This window comes from Ursus maritimus, unplaced genomic scaffold, assembly GCF_017311325.1.
Source record: "Ursus maritimus isolate PB19 unplaced genomic scaffold, ASM1731132v1 scaffold_15, whole genome shotgun sequence".
In the NCBI taxonomy this organism is placed as follows: Eukaryota; Metazoa; Chordata; class Mammalia; order Carnivora; family Ursidae; genus Ursus; species Ursus maritimus.
In genome coordinates, this window is record NW_024423897.1 from 60,863,481 (window position 1) to 60,869,644 (window position 6,164).

Genomic DNA, 6,164 nt, shown 5'->3' on the forward strand with positions numbered 1-6,164 from the left:
CTGGAAGCACAGACATGGGTGTGTGGAAGGGAGGTGGAGGGGAGAGCCAGGCTATGCCAACGCGGCTCCCCACCAGGGTGCTGCTCGGCATTAGAAGGGCCCCCCCACTTCAGCCTGGGCCACGGGAGGGGAGGGAGACCCTGCACCCAGATCACAGGCAGACCAGCTATTTGGTGCAAGATGTTACCACTTAAAAGCAATACTTTGAAGAGCAATTTAGCTAAATCCCTTCATCATTGTTTTTAATCCCCGTCCTGAAAGACAGACATGTGCTATTGGTGCCTCGGCCAAGAAGAGACTTCCAGGGTCTACACTCGACAAGACTCAAGAAGTCTACACTCAACAGGGCTCAACTTCAATCTCTTCCCCCCACAGCCCCCACAGGAGTGCCCCTTTCCCTACAGCCTCCCATAGGAGCGCCCCTCTCCCAGACCCCCCAACCCCGGGCAACCAGGGCCCAGGGTTCTTCCTGTTTGCTTTCTCAGGGCTCACAGGCACAGGGTCAGAGCTGTGTGTCCTGGGACCAGTGCTCGGTGCTCACCTCCCTCTCTGGGCGCTCCTGAACGTCAGGGGAGCCAACAAACCACTACCTCTTCCTTTTTCCTGAAGGTGGGGCTGAGTTTAGGAGCTGGCAGCCTCCAAAGAAGGGAGGCTTTACCAGCAGCAGGGAAAGTGCCCTCCCCCTGGGGTCTCCCGGAGCAGCAGGGGTTTCCACCACATCCAGGGGCGGGTGGCCCCAGGGGACACCTGTCAAGTGAATCATGACTGAACGGTGAGAGGGACAGGATGGTCCTCCTGGTTTCTCCTGCGCTGCTCTGGACTCTGGACTATTCAGGGCAGGTCTCGAGGCTTGCCCCCCTCAACACAGTGGGGGAGACAGCCCCTCTGCTCCGGTCCTGCTGGGGCTGGGGATCTGTGAGCGGAGTCAGCTTGGAGGCTTGTAACATGCAGATTCCCAGGCCTCAGGCTAAACCGAGGTGCAGGCAGGTGTCTGCATGAAAACAAGCTTCCCAGGTAGTTCTGCTGCTGGTGCAAGTCTGAGAGCCACTGTCTATCTTTCAGAGGGCGCCCAGCTCAGAGACTGGAAGGGGGACCAAGGGAGGGGAATATTTACAGAAAGATAGAATGGATCTCTGAAGTGAAACTCCACGCTTAGAGCTTCCTGTCTTTTTCTGTGGATGCAAACACCTCAGAAAGAATCACCTTCCATTCCCCTTTCCCTCAGTTTGAACGACAGCAGCAGCTCTGGTGGACATGACGTCATTACACTCACGTGGCAGGTGCAGACTCTCCTGGCGTCCCGTGGGCAGCCTGAAGCAGAGAGGGTAGTGAGGCAGGAAGAGGAAGCCCTAAATCTGTAGAGGAAATGTAGCTGGCACCAATGGATGGCCTGGAACGAGAGGAAAAGTCCCCAGGTTTTGTGAGAAAATGACTTAGCAAGTGGCTCTTGACTAAAGCCCACTCCATCTTTGCCAAGTCCTGCTGCTGTGCTCAGGGGACAGGTCCACTCTGTACCTGCTGTCTCACACAATGGTTGTGATACTGTCTACATTAGAGCATTCTGGAGTTATGGGGAGGATGACCCGCGATGTCACCATGTAACACGATGCTAAGTAGGACTGGTCTCCTGTCTGAAAACTGCTGCTGGAACCCCAGAGTTGCAGACCACAGGAAAAGGGCATCCTCACATTCTAAAGAGGGCCTGGAGACTGAAGACTTATATCCAGAACTTTCCGAATGCAGTGGGTTGAATAGTGTTCCCAAAAATGTTCAGCACAAGCCCCAACCCCCAGAACCTGTAAGTGTGACCTCATTTGGGAAAAGGGTCTTTGCAAATATGATGGAGTTCAAGATCTCTGAATGAGATCATCCTGGACTCAGCCTGAGTCCTATATTCAATGACAGGTGTCCTTATACGAGGGAGCCAGAGGGAGATTTGAGTCTCAGACACACAGGGGAGGGGGCCAGGTGAGAACTGGGGCGATGCGGCCATAAGCTAAGAAATGCCTTGGAGCCACCATGAGCTGGAAGAGGTAGGAAGCATGGCCCTGGGACACCTGAAATTTGGACTTCTGGCCTCCAGTGCTGGGAGCGCATACATGTGTGTTGTTGTAAGTCACACTCGTGGTGGATTATTAGCAAAGTGCACGAGATGGGCCAATGAGAGGAACAGCAATATTTATTTGTAAGATATTTTGTTTTTCCAAATCAAGCAAAGGAGAATCCATAAACAGATACATCGGAGGTTCAAATGGTGATGAGTTGCAATTGCTCATGCCCACAGTGGGGACACTCTAGACACTACAGGACCTGGGACCTGCCACACGGCAGTTTCAAAATCCAAATATCCACGGTGGGATCTTGACTGCAGGAAACCAGGAGGTTTTAACCTGAGAATGTGGTTTCCCCATCACAGCCCTGGTGAGATGACCGTATATGAGACTTGTGTGAATGTCTTTATAAGGCGCTTCCATATTAATTTCAAGGAATCAGTATGATGTGCAGCTCGCCGATTATGCTATAATTCTGTAATACAAATTAGACGAGGCTCCGATGTCTTTGAAATGTACTGTGTTAAAAATGGTAGGTACAGGTTAAAAGATACATATTCGGAACATCAGGATTTACATGAAATTATCACACAGACTTTGATCGAGTCCTGGACTGATTCAAAAGAGCAAGTTTCATATGAAGGTGTCTCATTCCCTTTGAAAGAGCCTTGATCTCTGCGTAGTCATCTATTAATTATATTACAGATAAGGTAAATAAAAGTGTTGCAATATGGAGATCACAGCCTTCTTTCTTCTTCTGGAGACGAAAGGTATGGTCTCCTGTGAAGTCTGCGGGCAACGAGGGGGATAAAGGTATCCTATGACTGAGAGACTCTTTATTTTGACGCGTGATGGAAAGATCTGAAGTTCTGTAGCTAAGAGCAGACCTGGACGGAGCAGCACAGATGTGGCCCAGGGAGAGGAAGGAGGGCCAGGGAGAGCCCAGATTGGAGGCCAGAGCTCACGGTGGGGGAAACCTCGGATTTAGAAATACTGTTATCAATGCTGTCGGTGTTGATATTTTAATAAACTTCGGTGTGTAGAGCAGACTTCGGTTCCCAGCAAGACTGAGTAGGAGTGCAGAGTTCCCACATACCCCGCCACCCTGCCTTCCACACCCCACACCAGAGGGACGCGTTTGTCACCGTCAATGCACTGTCACGGACTAGGCATTGTCACCTGAAGTCCACAGCTTACATCAGGTCGTTTAAAATGATTTTAACCTTACACCTCGTGGTGTGTGCGTCCATCTGTGTGTGTGCTCCAGGCAAACGCGAGTCCACCCCAGGGGCCCCGTCACCCACACGGGCACATTCAGTGGGAGTGCTGCTGAAGTGTTCCCACGGCTGACGTGGGTGAGAATATCTGCTCTCAAATTTTAGAGGGGGAAAAATGCCTTTGCTGATCTACAGGGTAGAATTCTAAAGCCCCCACAGTAACTTGCCAATGTGGTTCAGTAAAGTCAGATCCGTCTTTGAGGACATGGGGAGAGTCCAGCATGAATCCCAGCAAATGAGTCCTTTGTCTTTCACCCGTATCACGTGGCTCAGAGCGTGGTACATTACAGAGTTTGAACGTGTTTGTTAAATAAGTGGGTCCTATGTCATGTGTCGCCTTCTTTTCTCCTGATTTTGGTTTTGTCCTTGTACCCCTATTAAACCATAGTGTGGGTGTGTTCGCTCCTAGTCCCACGTTCCTGATGTTCCAGGCATCCTTCACTCACCTTGTGGTAGCTGTGCCTTTCTGTAAACTCTGAGACCATTTTTTGAACAGATGGGAAATAAGGAAATAAACTCACTAGAGCCAACGCAGGCTTTGGACACCTACATCAAGTTCCATGTGGTGCGTGTGGCAGAAGGAGGCTCATAGCCTTATTGTTTACTGTGACTGATTACGTTCTCTGATTGCTTCAACGTGATGCACCTTACAGCACTTCTCAGAAAACACCACCCATTTGGGGCTCTAAAAAGTTCTGAATGAATCATGTCCTTCCCCAGGTTTTCCTGCAACTCGTGCATGCATCTTGCAGGAGATAAAACCCTGCCCCAGACAGTCATGGTGTCAGCCCGGAGCACCTGGCCTTGGGCTCCCCGGGAAAGGGAGAATAAGGGAAGAGTCCTGGGGAGCTGGTGGCTGGGACTCTGTGTAAATGTGTTAGAAGAGTCAAGACAAAAATATTTCCAGAAAATAAACTTCATCAGAAACTCAGGGCTACTGTTTAGCCATGTTAATTCACATTTCAGAGGGAGAAAAAATGAGTCGTTTAGCATGTTGAGAAAGAAATAATTTCTTCTGGATAAAGGCTTTTTTCAACAGTATTTGAGAAACCATGCAAGTGGAGAAGCCATCCTTGCAGTAAAGGAAAAGCTAGACATGGCTACAAAGAACGACCCTGGTGCAGGGCTCTGAGAATAAAGAGGACGGGTCTTGGTGGTGGAGCCGTGGGTGTCTGAAGGCAGCTGCTTGACTTCTGAGCCCCTCAAATCAGGTGTCACGTCAGGTTGTTGAGGGCAGTTGGGGAAGAGAAGAGGGTGTCCACTTGTGGCTTCTGTCTGTAAGACAACATGCCTGCATGTGCAAGGAACCTTCTAGAATTCGGAGATGTCCATCTCCAGGGTGGCCACAAGGAGCAGAGGGAGGGAAGCCTCAGGCCCTCAAATTTCCATTGGCTTCCAAAAAGATCCCAAATAAAACTAACTAAATTAAAGCTCTTGCCATGGAAACACAGTTTCCAGACAAACCCCAGTCCTATTCTACCCATAATGCCTGCCCTGGACCCCAGTATGAAAACCCGAGAACAATCGGAGACCGACACCCCACGTCTTGTAGGAGCGACAGGTCTGGAACCCCAGGAAGATGCGGGTAAACTCTGGCTGCACTCCGCTATCCACACCACCATCGTGAAGGCACACAGGCCCCGATTAACCCATGGACTAAACAGCTGTCTACTTTACATTCAGAGCAGCCTTTCAGCTATGGCTTTTCATTTTATTTATGTTTTGTTTATGCCAAGACCGTAAGGATAAACTGCCACCATTATCCATTTGTAGCTATAGAGAAGCCAATTTCATAAAAATTGTTTTAGCTCGCTAATTAATCCTGGTCTTTTCATTCAGGGGGTGGGGGGAAGAAGCCAAACCAACTCCAGTAGACTGCAGTGGACACAGCACACAAAACTTTGTGATCTTAAAGCAGTCTGCTGTCAATGCAACGACATTTTGGATGGAAAAATCAATTTTTTCCCTTCCCTCCTGTTAACCTCTGGAGCCATCTCCTTCCCTTCCCCGGACTCAGATAACATAACGCACCATGAAAGCCGGACAGAAACGGCCTTGGGCATGACCACAGGAAACTCAAATCCATGTCATCAGCAGGAGGCCTGGCTCCTCCAGCAAAGCCTGCTTTACCCCAATGACCGCATCACCCCTTTCAACTCTACTTCTTAATCCTCAAAATTCCCCAAGAAAAGAGGCAAGTTGTTTCTGTGCATAATGGAAGCAGGCATGAGTGGCAGCTGGGCGGTTCTAGAGAAGAGGGTTATGTCTCTGTTACAGAGGTACCCAGCCCCGCCCGGGCACAAACTCACGAGCGCAGGGTGGCAGGGGGGGCGGGGAGTGAGCCTGCGGCAGCCACAGGGGCTTGGCGGACAGAAAGCATTTTCTTTTCCCGATACTGACACACGTGGAGCCGTGTGCTCAGCGTGGGGGCAGCATGGAGGCTCCAACCCCAACAGCGTGGGATCCGCAGTGGATGCAAAGATGTGTTGCTCAGGTGCCCAGTGAGGACCAGAGGACCTCTCCCCAGCCACGGAGTCCTGTCCCCAGGAATAGGCTGTGACCCAAGGTCACACTCCCTTGTTGGGGTCCCGTCCCTAGTTGCAAGAGGGGACAAGCCCGGGCCCTCGCCTTACCCCTGTGAGCTCCCGTGCGGCGGGCTGCCCCTTCCCCTCTGTAGATGTTCGGCTGTGCAACTAGCCCTGCTAAGCTCCCAGCATGCTCAGCTCCTTCCAGGTTCTGCTCCCCGGACCGGGCTGCACAGTCTCAGCATGGAATCCCAGCCCCTCCGACTCCATCCCCCGGCAGCTCTCAGAGCCTCTCAGTCTCAGTGTCCTCA